The sequence below is a fragment of the Leptonychotes weddellii genome, chromosome 4 (genome assembly GCF_054177405.1).
Source record: "Leptonychotes weddellii isolate Sample4059 chromosome 4, ASM5417740v2, whole genome shotgun sequence".
In the NCBI taxonomy this organism is placed as follows: Eukaryota; Metazoa; Chordata; class Mammalia; order Carnivora; family Phocidae; genus Leptonychotes; species Leptonychotes weddellii.
In genome coordinates, this window is record NC_138372.1 from 92,089,598 (window position 1) to 92,104,281 (window position 14,684).

Consider the following 14,684-nt stretch of genomic DNA (forward strand, 5'->3'; position numbering starts at 1 on the left):
GGACTAGCTCCAAGTAACTCTTCCTTTTCTGCTGTACTCCTTCCTCAACTCTTCTTCCTGTTCTGGCACTGACAGGCTTAGAGCAGCTCTCAAGTATCCACTCAGCAAAGAACTTAATGGACTCCTTAGTCTTGAGCCATAGGGACTCCATCTTGTTCTCAAGGCAACGTATGTTGTGAACGAGGCTCAGATATTATCTATGTGCTTCACACTGTGCTGGGTGCTGGGGCAAGGTTACAGAAACGATAAGTTAGTTTCTTTTTCCCTCATTTACTCAACAAACCTCTTTGAGTACCTACTATGTGCCTGACTCCGTGCTTCCCTGAAGGAGACCAGCTTGGGAAAAAATCATTCAGAACCCATCAACATTGGATGCATTCCAGTGCACAGTCCCTATATGAAGTAGAGCTTCAGAAGAGAAGAGGCAGGTGTCGAGTGATGTCCCCATGAGGTACAGAGTCATGGCGGAGTGGCCAGGGGTACAGCTCCCACCACTGGCCAAAGAAGCTTGAATGAGGAGCCCATGCTCAAGGTGGGAAGAATATCAATACCATGACAGGCAGGTGGAAACAATGTTTTTGAGCTTTTGCATATTTTCCTGAACTTCCCATCTCATACCTTATAGGAGGCTATCTTATTCCATGTGCTGTATTATTTATGGAGGCAAGAAGTAAATGTGATCCATCATCAACTGCTAGGAGGGTATTACCTCTTTAAATCTAATCTCATTGAGCTCCCTGCACCTTTTATATTGCCATTTCCCTTTTAGTCATTGTCAATTAGCTCTCCATTGCTGGTTTTAGTTTTCTACGTGATAAGCAGAGGTTTTGAATCCATCTTGATTAAAGCAGCGAGGCCCCAACCCCATCCTGCCAGCTTCCTTTGAAGTTCATGCAAACTCCATATTCAGATCAGCTGCCCAGGGCACAGAGAAAGATGAGCTATGAGCTGTGCAACATGAGGACGCCAGGCCAGATGCTTCAAGGCAGGCAGCTTCCTTCTGGGAATAGAATCACCAGAGAGTTCCATCTCTCTGGAACGGTTTAGGTGTGGCGGAGGGGGGAGAAAGCACAAAAATCAAAAAATGAAAAGATGATTTCTCGGGTCTCTTCCAGGCACTGTCCAAATTAGACTAGGATCTATTTGTTAAAGCTGGTGGCCGGCTTTCCAGTGCTCGGGACTGCCCAGAAATCTGGATTCTTCCAAGATGTCCCATTTGGTAAGTTGGAGGATTGGCTCATTATGTAGAGGAAATCAAGAAAGGGAAGCATGGGATATTGCTAAGTATATATCATGGTATTTTTCTCATATTTGTGTAACAATTACTCTGTCTCCAGCCCTCTTACAGACTGCCTCTTCACGTCCTCACATCTCGTGTTTTTCTTTATTCTCCCTCTCTCTGTCTCTTTCTCTCCATCTCTGTCTCTCTCTGTGAAACCACCATCTCCCCCTTATTTGCCTCTTCCTCTTCCACTTATTTTTTCTCTTTATACATATTTTCAAGTGGATGTTTGTGGCTCTGATAGTAATACATTTTAAAAGAAGCCACTTTACTTTGGGGAAGAGTTCTTCATTTGTAGAATATAATGACCCTTAAATTTCCCTCTAATGCTAAAATTCTATGGTTCTCTGAAATACTTACTCTGTTCAAATAATGCATTTCCTTCTGACCCACCTAAAATCTGTAGAAATTGGCTGTATCGTAGCTGACAATCCAAGTGATAAATAAATCCCCTTTTCTTTCTCTTTGGGGATCCCTTTATTCCGCATCAGTATGAGAAAGTCAAAACATAATCTCTGACACTCCCATGCCCCCACCTACAATCCCCAAAGCCTGAGAATCATAGTGGTGTGCCTCGGCAGCGGCCGCCTCCCACATTCCATCAGGAGCTCAGGATCTGGGGAAAAGGGATAAAGACAAGGAAAACGTCAGAAAATCCAATTTTTAAAAGGGAGAATTTTTTGTGGTGTTGACCTCCCAAAGATGATTATATGTGGCTCAGATTGCATGCACTATTTTCTGTGCCATGTATTTTCAAAGTCCTTTCCCAGATAGAATATCTAAGAGAGTCCCCCCCCCCAAGAATGATTTTTATTTTCCATATGGTACATGCTAGTAATTCTGGCATTTGACCACATTTATGTAAACATGCAGAGATACCTATAAATTATTGGACTTATCCCAGTTTGAGTTTCCAACTATGTACTACAATCATTACAGCTGTTCTTACTTTAGCCTCAGAAGATATTTCAGTCCATTTATATGGCTGATTAGTCATTTAGACTGTAGACTACATTTATGACATTGTTTGGGGGTGGGGAACATACCAGATATTCACTGGAGACACCAAGAATCCATATTTAAGCCAAGAGTTCTTCAAACTGGTGGGGGTCCCCTAACCTGAGCTCTCACACCCTGAGTAACGATTGACTGTCAGTCACCCAGGGCCACCCCACACCTTGAGATGACTTCGGGAGAACCCGGGCTCCCCCCGCCCAACCCCTCTCCGCAGAGTATTGAGATAGAAGAGAGCGATTGGCCAGGAGAACTGAGAGCCTCACTTGTAAAAATCTGGGCCCTACCCAACAGATCTGGGACTTGTCGGGGCGGGGATGGGGGAGGGGGCTTAACTATAGCGTTGTAGGCAGCTCGGCAGTGAAGACTAAACTGAGCTTTCTCACTCAACTCCGCCCTGCTCATCCCTACCACAGGTCTCGCCACCTCCCCTAGCCCAGGCTGAGCTCAGATCCGGGGAAGGTCCTATGGATTTCCTATGGAAATCTTGGGCTCGCGCCTGGTGCCAACACCAGGGCCAGCCTGCTGGGGGCGCCCTAAAGTAGCCGCTGCTCCCACTGCTCTTTTACTCGAGGACTTGGAGGAGTCAGTCCACCGTATTGTTTTTAAATAGCCATGCAGTTTATTCACAAAGCATCTTAAGTTTCAGGCACTTCTCACCACCCCTCCCCCAAAGCCCTTTTCTATGTTTTATTTAATGTTTTCTCTGAGCCTCACAATCACGAAGAAAGGTAGTCTGTATAGAGAGGTGAAAAATGATTTCCCTAAGTTTGGGTGGGATTCTGTGGTGGAGACTAGAGTAGGAGCCTAGCATCCTGATTCCTAGACCTGTGCTCTTCCTACAAAAGCTCTTTACAGTGAGGATAATAATAAACAGAAAACACTTATGCTATCCCTTTTATTTTCTTTTCCTCTTTAAAACTCTGACATGTTTTATTTATGTCAGTTCTCCTGAGATCAGTTTTCATGAAACCCTAGTACTTTACTGGCTGTCCTCCATGCTCAAACAATGTTGGGTAGGATCTCCAGTCTTGTTCTGATTTATTGAGCAGATGGGGAGTTATTATCGATATTTCTTCAGAGTTCGAGGGGTATTTTTGGATGATAAAGTTCGTTTCCATTTATCATCATTTTATCCCTGGTGCTGGCTTTGGGGGCTCTGATTTTTCCGTGCGAATGTGAACCATGAGGTTGCATTCAACCTGGTCTGTTTTCAAAGACCGAAGAATAGAGAGCAGGATGCAGAAAATATATGGTGGCCTTCGGCAACTTGGTGGAAATTTTGACTTAAGGGAAAGCCAGTGTTGACTCGAATCTTTGTTCTTATCTCTTTAAAGCTGGAAGAGGTCATAGAAAACATTTAGTAATTCTGGTGCAAGGCTTTTGTTCTCCCCAGGGCAGAAAATGAGACTCAGAGAAGTCGGGAGGCTTGTCTGAGATCACACAGCTCCCGGAAGGCGGTGCTGAGCTAACGTCAGGCCTGAGGTGTTGTCTGTGAAACTACAGGGCCTCTCAAAGACAAGGGCTGGCTACACCCGGAGAATGCTGAGGGACATTCTATGTGATTAATTCTATTCAGCCTTACAAGCACTCACTGAGGCCACCGCAGGGAAGACCAGCAGGTATTGTGTGGAACCCTACAGCCTCAGAAGGGCTGACTGGGCAAGTCGGCTTCATCCTCTCTTCTGTTCTCCTCCGAGGGGCCTGAGATCAGGCCTCTTGGGCTGTTGTTATGTCTGCATTGAAAAATCCACCCTGAGGACTAAAATCTTTAATTTGGATGGATGGGGCCCACACTTTTTCTTTCCTGCGGTAACGAAAAAGAGGGCCATGGAGAGGCTTTCCTACCCAAACCACAGGGAGATTAAAGGGCTAGGGAGGAGGGACGCATTTTGAGTGTGGAAGTCGCAGGATTCTTGGGCCCACAAAGGAGTCTTCTCATTATTAATGGTGGTTCTGCAACAGCTGTGGCTTGGAAATGGGAAAGACAGGAGGCAGGAGAGACCCATGTGTGGGTTTGTGTGGCTCTGACCGCAGGCGGGTGCTTTGGACACGGTGTCCCACTGACACTCGATGCCCACGTGGGACAAGACTCCCTCCTGGCCACCTTCTTCCTCCCGCAGAGGCAGGAAGCCCAGTGGGGGAGGAGCTGAAATTGCTAAGAATAGCCATGGTCTTTGGGACTTGCTCTTTTCATGGAATCAATGGAATTAGAAATGAGATATTAGCTCTAATCAGTCACATATGTTGGGTTCTCAGCCCCTAGGAAAAGAATTTCGGACTGCAGCTCCTCACCCAGTGGGGAAAATGCATCTACACCTGTGGATGTGGCGGGGCCCCTCTTCTGTCCTCTGGAGGGTCCAGGACAAAAATACATGCTGTACTAAGTATATGCTGTCAGTCTGTCATCTGGTCTGATATGAAGTGGCCAGACTTCTGACTAAGCATCCCTTATGTGGCTTTTCAACAAGTGTAGAAGAATTTCAAGGCACACAGATCCACACGGAGCCAAGAAAGAGAATTCCACCCTCTCCTTTGTCTTTTTCGCTTATGTTTCTGAGATGTGGGGCATTTGGTAAATTAGGCACACTGTGAAAGGATGGGTTTTTGGTTTGGTTTGGTTTGACTTTTCGTTTTACAAAAATTTAAAATTACGAGAAGAGTCAAATGAGTCCCTGTGTGCCCATGATATAGATGTGGGTCATGGAGATGGTCAGCAGGTTTTCACTGAGCCTGTGAGTTCCTCAGTAAGGCCCCTGACTACCTGCATCAGAATCACCCCCAGACCTCTCCATTCGGGACCTCCAGGCAGGCTGAGACACTGCCCTGTGTGCCGTCCCCAGTACTGCTGATTGTCGATCTCCATGAACCTTCCTGTGCACCTCACAGTAGCTCAGGGATCTGTTCATTTGTCCCCGAGTTCTTTGCATCACCGAGTTCCAGGGAGTGGTCAGAATATTCTGCTCACTATACCATCTCTTTGCATTTCACCTTTGAAAAACAAACACAAACAGGGAGAACCAGCCCCTTTTCTTGTTCTGACATAACACTCTTGCACGTGGCTACTAAGCGTGACCCTTGTTCAAACTTAACAGACCTACAAGTGAAAATAAAACCTCATGTTAAGGGTCTTGCCAACTTTTTAATACTTACGTTTAATTTATGATTCACGTTCAAAGTTGGTCGTATAGCCCTGGGCCTGTGCTTAACTTAAAAATGCCCTCTGTGGATTATCTGTGTATGGGTGATGGGTGTGAATACACACACACACACACACACAAAACACTAGTAGAACTTTTAAATGTCGACATTTAAGTATTCCAAAGAGAGCAAAAAGCAGAGTTAATTTTCTGGAGAGATTCTGAGTCCAAGGTCACATCTATAGTTGTCTATAGTTGGGAGTCTGCATTATGTGATTTAAAACAAAAGGAGTTGAGGAAGCCGGGGTGGGTGAAGTGGAAAAGGACAGGGTTGGGTGGTAAGGGAACAAAAGGCTGATTAGGTGATAGCGCGTTCAAATCCCAGTGAGATAGCAGAGTCGTGGCCGAGTAAGAGATTGCAGCCCTCCCCAAAGGCTCCCCCATATCAGTACACGCTTCTCATACGTATCTGCATTCCTCACCACACCGTGCTCAGGACCACGTAGAGCAGGTGCCTGGGGTTTAAATGAATGCCGCTCCTCAGCTTCGTCTGAAGGGGCCACTGGCACAGTTTCAAGGCTTAGAGAGGCCCAGAAGACCTGCAGTCCTGCCCCGGGGGGCCCACATTTGGCTCTCTCTCTGGGCTTCCATTGCTACGGCCAACATGTTTCACAACTTCAGGAACCACATTCGCTTACATAAAATAGGGCGTGAATGGAGCCCCCAGAGCTGGGTACCAGGTAGCCCTGGACACCTTCTGGAAGGACCACAGTGGCCACTATGAGCACAACCTCCGGGTTAGCAGATTAGATTCGCGTATTTCACATTTGCCCTCCTATTGTTCACTCACTCACAAATGCTCCTCTTCTGCAGGTTTATGCTACTTTCCCAGGGATGCCTGGGGGCCGTGTCCCACTCAGGAACTCACCCTCCTCTTCTGCCCCAATACCTTTTATCCTCAGCCTTCCTATCCCTGTTCTTTTTTTTTTTTTTAAAGATTTTTTTTTTTTTTTTTTTTTTGACAGAGAGAGAGATAGCGAGAGCAGGAGCACAAGCGGGGGAGTGGGAGAGGGAGAAGCAGGCTTCCCGCTGAGCAGGGAGCCCGATGTGGGACTCGATCCCAGGACCCTGGGATCATGACCTGAGCCGAAGGCAGATGCCTAACGACTGAGCCACCCAGGCGCCCCATCCCTGTTCTTTAAATATCATAAATGCTGAGAGTATCTGGGATGCTTACAGTTGAAGACATTCACTTTATTGAGGTTCTAACAGAGGCCTTAAGAGTTATGGCTCTTGGAGAAAGGAAGGATAAATATGATATTTTGGGCACACACTTTTTCAATTATGGGCAGCTCAAACCCAGTATTGCTCCTCATCCATCTCAATCTGAAGGCTGGTGGGGAGGCTGCTCCTAAACATCTTTGCACACTTAATCTCAAACCCCACTCATGCAGCTTCTAAATTTTTTAAGATTAATCAAATCTAAGCCTTGCAAAGTGCACACTCTGATTTATATGAGTTTTGGCAAACAAGCACACCGGATAAAAAGCTTCTTAGTTGGAAATGACAGCGTTAGGGGAACAAGGGCTAGAAAACCATATAAAGGCACCCTGTTTTAATGAGCCGGTGGCAGCTCCCGAAACTCAGTTAAAGGACTCTAAACGTGCTGTTGTATTAAGGTGGGGGCCTCTAGGTAACATGGCAGAAATTGGTGTGTTCTCCTATCCTTAGATTTATTTTTGAGGTCTAGTTCCCATGAAGGAAAACCCTAGGAAGTCCAGTCTCAGAGGAAAGGACACAAAGCCATGCAAGGATCTTGTTGTAGGAGCTGGAGGTGAAGGGTGGGAAGCTGGAATCAACTCTGGCTCAAGAACTCATCTTCTAGAAAGATGCCCAATTGTCCAGTGTCCAGGGAGCAAAGGGCTCAGTGAATTTGAACTTGACTGAAGCCATTGCTATCCAAGAAGGTCTGACATAATGAATCAATATGGCAGCAGTCATATAGGATAGTAACATGTAGTTAGGACTGGCATTAGTTCATGGTTCTGAGTTACTGTTTCATTAGAAGCATTTCCCAGCAGTTAACTTTAATCTCAGCCTTAATCTTTAGCAAACTTAAGCTTGTCCCATAAGAGCACTGAAAGTTGTGAAGCCTTTTGGCTGACTGTGCCCTGTTCCCCTTCCAGGGGAGGGGCACTGACAGAGTCAGGCTGGCTGGCTGAGTGGGCTGGGCTCAGGGTAGAGTGCCAGCCCACGAGGGAAGTATTCAGTAGGAAACAGGCAGAAGCCCAGCCACACAAATTGGACTGTCCGATGGGAGATGGGGGTTACTTATGGCTTGTCAGTCTCAGCACCAAGTACACCAGATATGGGGCAGATGTGTAGGAACAAGATAGGTTCCAGACCTAGCAGACAAAGGTCTGAGCCCTCCAAAAAACATTGGTCTTTGCCAGGCTAGCCTGAAAATTGGGTGGGGCTGGGCCCCGCAGCTACCTAAGGAGGAAGAATTCTTCCTAAGACATATATCAAAGGAGGGGCACCTGGGTGGCTCAGTTGTTAAGCGTCTGCCTTCCATTCAGGTCATGATCCCAGAGTCCCGGGATGGAGCCCCGCATCGGGCTCCCTGCTCCTCAGGAAGCCTGCTTCTCCCTCTCCCACTCTCCCTGCTTGTGTTTCCTCTCTTGTTGTGTCTCTCTCTGTCAAATAAACAAAATCTTTAAAAAAAAAAAAAAAGACATATATCAAAGGAGCAGTACCCTCAATGAAAACAGAAGAGAGTTTAAAACTAGCACCTAGAAAATAATGATTTAAAATAAACATTTGACGGGTGCCTGGGTGGCTTAGTCAGTTAAGCATCTGCCTTCAGCTTAGGTCATGATATTAGGTTCCTGGAATGGAGCTCCATGTCGGGCTCCCTGCTCAGAGGGGAGTCTGCTTCTCCCCTCCTGCTCCCCCTGCTTGTGCTCTCTCTCTCTCTCAAATAAATAAAATCTTTTTAAAAAATAAATTAAATTAAATAAACATTTGAATAATACCGGTTATGTTTTATTCTATATTTTCTTTTAGGGTATTTTGTAATAACATGCCTATATTCTTTCAACCCGTCACATGTACTGAAACTTTTCCTGGAGAAACAGCGAAATATCAGAGTAACACGAGCACCTCCTTACACAGTGAGCAGCAAGAATTCAGAGCACAGTTTAACCTTGCTTGCCAGGTGTCTGGCTTGCCTTTGCGGAGTTCATGCTCTCTGAGAAATAAGGTTAACATGCAGGGACGATAAGGACCCATATAAGCCAGATGGTGAATGCCATAGGGATTCAAGGAAATGACTGATACATGAGGTTCACAGTCATGCGGAAAAGACATACAGAACCCAGGAACAGGTAGGATACAATTTCAGGGAAAGAGTGAGGGGAGCAACCGTTAAGCACAGAGCGCTCATGGGCTGGTGCATGGCTGCAGCACCCTAATGAAGTACACGAGTATTCTCCCCCTTTACAGGCGAGGAAACTGGGCACAGCCAGTTCCTGCTTTAACCCTACCATCCCTGCCTCTTGTAAGCTACCAATAGGGTAACAACAGTGCGATACAATGGCAAGATCCAGCTCATATGTGCTTCGTTTAGTTTTGCTTTTAATTATTAGCGTCACTTGTTCTTAGGTACCTTGAGCCATCCTGGAGGAAATATTTGAAACTGGTACCCGCTAGGAGCATCGCTTCTTCCCTGGCATGTCTGGGGATTTGGGCTGGTGGGCTATAGTGCTGCCCGCCGTCCTGCACTGGACTACGCATTCCAGAATTGGAATTGGCTCTGCATTCAGGGGCTGTTTCCCTGAGCACCTTCCATGAGGAAAGGCTTCAAAGTACCTCTGCTCTTTGACCAGAAGACACGAAACTTCAGTTACCATACTTTACAATTCTCTTCACGTAAGTAGATCAGATCTTTAAAGAAGTTCAGTTTCTTGAATTTTATTGTGTGTTTACTATGAGCAAGGTACGGTAGGTGCTGTAAGGGAGACAGTGATGAGTAAGAAAAGGACTTAGGGGTAAGCAGAGTACATGGAAATAACTGTAACACGAAGCCAAACAAACAGCAGAGTGTCAGACCTGGAAGAACTGGGTTTGATTCTGGTCTTCACTACTACAGGACTTACAGGCTGTGTGATTTTAGGTTAAGTCACTTAACTGCATGGAACTCAATTTACTAATTTGTTCAATAGGAAGAATAAGACTTTGTCTTACAGGATCGTCATGATGATTAAATTCAGTATTTTGATAGGCACATTAAAGATACAATATTAATTATTATACAAATTTTAATACACATATTAATTATTAATAATATTAATTATAATTGCCATACAAATATTAATTATTACATTCCAAATATATCAATGTTGCAATAGAAATGGTAGGTGTTAAAAGGAGAATGGGAGCTATCTAGTGGGATATCTGTTTTGGTTGTGAATGATGCACCTTCGTGTTTAGTCCTCTTCTAATAATTTCTCACTTTCCCTTTTAGGATATGGAGACTCCATGGTTGAGCATCACCTTCGTATGGAGAATTAAAAATAAGCCCTCAGAAGGAAAGGCAGGGAACGGAGGTGAAGAGAGTGGAACGTTGCCACTGGTCAAATGATGGGCTGTGTTTATTTTCAATCACAAAACTATACATCCATGCTCACCCAGTGTCTGTCACATCCAGGTACTAGTCTGGGAATGTTCTAAATAAGGCAAAGCTTGGAAGTATACCTGCTCTTTGGGGAAAACGAACCCTCAAGTATTATTCCTAATTATTTTTGTCCTTTAGTCATGTCTGGTCTTCCAAATATGGGATCAGACATTTACCCACGTCTCGCTCTCCTCTTATAAACATTCATTCATTATTTTTCTTTCAGTAAATATTAATTGAGAGCTAACTATGTGCTAAGCACCATACTGAGCACTAAGCCTTCCGACATGGGTAAAACCCAGGCCCTGACCTTATACCACTGATAGTGCCAGGGAAGATGCAAATGGGCCATTTCAAAATGATGTGTTAGGTATTCCCCGAAATGAAATAAGGTGCTCTGGAGCCTCGCTTCCTCTGAGAAAGCTTTCCTTCCTTGCCCTTAGGCTGCATTACGCACTCTTTCTAAAGCAAGTCTCCAGAGCACCTTATTTTCTCAATTAAGATTTATTGAAAGAAAAAATGAATGAATAAGTGTTTCTAAGAGACAAGGTGGTTATAAGTGAGACTGCTCATATAGAAACCTGATTGTGAATGGTCTTACAGGTTTTGTACCATTTGGGGTTATTCAAAAACCAACTGATGTGTGAGCCCATTTTGTAAGAACAGTTTTATTTTTTTATTTTTTTTAAAAGATTTTATTTATTTATTTGACAGAGAGAGACACAACGAGAGAGGGAACACAAGCAGGGGGAGTGGGAGAGAGAGAAGTAGGCTCCCCACTGAGGAGGGAGCCCGATGCGGGACTTGATCCCAGGACCCTGGGGTCATGATCTGAGCCGAAGGCAGACACTTAATGACTGAGCTACCCAGGCACCCCAGTAAGAGCAGTTTTAAAAATGAAACACCATAATCTTGGATTTGTCAGTGAACGGGACAACACAGACCTAGCGGAAATTTCTTTTCAGGCATTCAGGACAAGCAGAAGATTTGTCATTATAATGCCTACTGTTGATCAGATCCCTTTGATGTTTATTTTATTTATTCTTTACAATAACCCCATAGACCGGTCTTATCATCATCTCTACCTTATAGGTGGTAGGGCCCAGCCGTAGAGTGGCATTTACACGCTCCTTTAGGGTAACAACTTGTTAAATCAGATAATGAAAGGAAATAAGGAAGCAGTACTTGGCAACCGAAAGTTGCGTTTTTGTCAAATTAAGTTCTAAAAGGTCCCAATTTTTGCTTCATTCAGATATCCAGGCTTCTATTGGATTCTACTTCATACTTACATACATACAAAATAAAGAGGGCTCTAATCCTAGTATCCAGGTGGATGTGGATAGTGTAATATGAAAAGTTAGTACAAACATCATAAAACATTAAGTGGAATGTTTATAGTGGGTTTAGAGGTTGATCATTCAGTTTAAGGAGACTGGTTGGAATTTGGAACTGTTAAAATGACCAGAAGATATTCTCTCAGAACCAATTATTCTGTGGCTATCCATTTTTGGAACTTTCAACAAATTCAACTTGATAAACATTTATCACACACCTACTATGTGGCAGGTGCTGTGACAGATACTGAAGATGCAAAGATGAAAAAGCATCTGTTTCTGCCATGTCGGAAGTTGCTCTGATCCGAAGCCGGGGAGCGGACTCTAAGGAAGCCCAGAGGACGGAAGGAATGATGCGGCTTGGTGCGGGGCTCACAGGAAGGCTTTCTCCTTGAGGCAACCATTGAACCGGACCTTGAAAGTTTCATAGGCCTTCACTGGACTACAAGAAAGGACACTCTTTTTTATTTTCTTTTTTTAAGATTTTATTTATTTATTTGAGAGAGAGAAAGGGCACGAGCCGGGCGGGGGCGGGGAGGGACAGAGGCAGAGGGAAAAGCAGGCTCCCCACAGGAGCCTGATGTGGGGCTCGATCCCAGGACCCTGGGATCATGACCTGAGCTGAAGGCAGACACTTAACCAACTGAGCCACCCAGGAGCCCCTCAACTCTATTTTTAACTTGATTTTTTAAAAAATCTTGCTCTATATGTTATTAGCCTTTTAAATGTGAACCTATGCTTATGAAGTAAATGTTTAGCTTTGTTGCTTAATAAAAGTTCTACTTTTGGGCGCCTGGGTGGCTCAGTTGGTTAAGCGTATGCCTTCGGCTCAGGTCATGATCCTGGAGTCCCTGGATCGAGTCCCACATCGGGCTCCCTGCTCAGCGGGGAGTCTGCTTCTCCCTCTGACCCTCCCCCCTCTCATGTACTCTCTCTCATTCTCGCTCTCTCAAATGAATAAATAAATCTTTTAAAAAAAAAGATAAAAGTTCTACTTTTGTGGGGAAAAAAAGGCCCATTTTAGACAAGTGTGCTGCATTCTCTCTGACTGAGTTGCTCAGGCTGAAGGCGATTCAGAGGGGTCTGGATACTGAGGCTGCAACCAGGTGGCACCTTTGTTAGTACCTTGGCGGAAAGGGAGCATCACTTTTGGAATACCGACTCATATTCATAGAATAATGGCAGACATTATCGTACCAAAATGGAAAATCCAATGCACCAACTTTATTTCCAGGGTGAATTTTGAGTATACGGAACCCTTGCCAGCTGTGGAGAGATGGAAAGTGCATTGAACTTGGAGGCAGAAGATTGGGTTGCCTGTGTCTGCCACTTACTTGCTGTGTGATCTTGTGCAAACCATTTAACTTCTCTGAGCTCAGTGTTCTCATTGATAAAATCATGAGGACCAGAGAAAGGTCCGTGGGAAGTCTTCATTTTCTAGGAGCGTGGTGTCAGATCTTCCAGAGAGGTTGTGGATAGGATTAATAAAATCCCGTATTTGACTGTGACTAGCCCAGGGCCTGGAGCAAAGTGGCCACTCCAAAGCTGCTTGCTCCTTTCTTCATTGTTACTCTGAGCAGAGCACTGACAAGCCTGCAGTACATGGGGTCCTGCCAATCAGGAACAACATGACCAATGGCCTCTACCCTAGCACAGCCACCATTTTGCTGCTGCTTGGTAGGTAGAAGAAGGTATGAAGCATTAATGCTAGCTGAGCAGGTGGAATCCATGTCTCTCAGGACTTTAAGTGCTTGGGGAGCAACTGAGTCTTTTCCTTATTTGGGTATCAAAATAAAATCTCCAGGGGTGCCCAGGTGGCTCAGTCGGTTTAGCTTCTGCCTTCAGCTCAGGTCATGATCCCAGGCTCCTGGGATGGAGTCCCTCGTGGGGCTCCCTGCTCGGTGGGGAGTCTGCTTTTCCCTCTGCCTGGTGCTCCCCCTGCCCATGCTCTCTCTCTCTCTCTGCTCTCTCTTTCTCTCATTATCAACTAGATAAAATCTTTTAAAAAAATAAATAAAATCTCCAAAGTAGATAGAGATCTAGTGTAAAACTGGAATGCTCAAATGGTTCACACGATCCGTGTCTGAGAATCAGAAAAGTCAGTTTCATCGGACATCCTTAGAAAAGGAGGCACGAGCAAGGGTGGGCCTGGTTTGGAGGGTGTCAACACGCAGATGGGGTGTGGAGGAGGGGGACAGGATGTAGAGAAGGATGCCCCGACATTCCTTCAATGGCTGCAAATTGCTTTGTAAGGGAGGATTCCCCACTCGGGATCAATAAGCAATTCTCAGCTGATATTCTTTAAAGCACATAAAAGTGTGGAAGCAATCATACGGCAGGGGAGTTTCCATGGGGCCCCAGGCAGGCTGAGGTAGAAGAATGAAAGCTGCCTTAGAGGGCTCAGAAGAGGGAGGAAGGGAAACAGCTGTGAGCATCTCTGGAAGGAGGAAACCTGTAATATTCACACACAGGGTGAGAAAGAAAGAAAAGGAACAGGGACATAGGGCAGCTGGAAACAGCACATTTCCACTGATTTCACTTTTGAAAGCATAATGGTCTTGTTAAAAAAAAAAAAAATGGGGGAACTGGTGCACTGGAGGGTTTGTTTTTAACCAATGAGTCAACAAGTTGGGCTTTAACTTTAAAACTGTAATTCCACCTTTACTGTTTGTTGGAGGTCTCATCAACATGGGTTTGAGAGGGAGCACTCAAAGTTTAACACTGTATCCACTGAATTTAACTTGTCCGAAGATGGAAATATGGTCTACACCGCTGCTCGTTTTGTGTGGGCTGGAGGACTGCTGGTCTATAACCTGGTCTATAAACATCTATAACCAAGATGATAGGAACACATACTGGGAAATTAAAAGAAATGTGGACAAGAGGGAGGCAGATAACACCTGTTGTGCTGAGCATCCACTAAATCTTTCTGAGTCTTTGCCTCATCTGATAAATGAGGACCCATCTCGCCGGCTGTTGTGAAAATCAGATTCGGTAACTGTAGGAGTAGATACTGAGCAGATAAATGGTGCACTTTCTCTGGCAGACCTGCAGGTACCCTCGTGTTTTCTGAAGAAACATTTGTTACCTGCCATGTAGAAATGTGCTTCGTGTCATCTAAGGCAAATGGGGCGCTGGTGATTGAATCTAAGTTTTCTCTTCTTCCAACCTCAAGGGGCAAGAGTTAAGTTAGGAGAATGGATATTTCGTGTTTCTTGCTGTGTCACAGAGTTGTTGGT

At 44.9% G+C, this 14,684-nt stretch overlaps 1 long non-coding RNA gene across 1 annotated transcript; it reads left to right on the forward strand.

Moving 5' to 3' along the window:
• Nucleotides 1-903: 903 nt before the first annotated feature.
• Nucleotides 904-13,702, forward strand: LOC145721128 (uncharacterized). Its single transcript, XR_014144592.1, has 4 exons — nucleotides 904-1,219; nucleotides 9,100-9,366; nucleotides 9,962-10,144; nucleotides 11,678-13,702. It is a non-coding gene; the product is annotated as an uncharacterized LOC145721128 (long non-coding RNA).
• The last annotated feature ends 982 nt before the right edge of the window (nucleotides 13,703-14,684 follow it).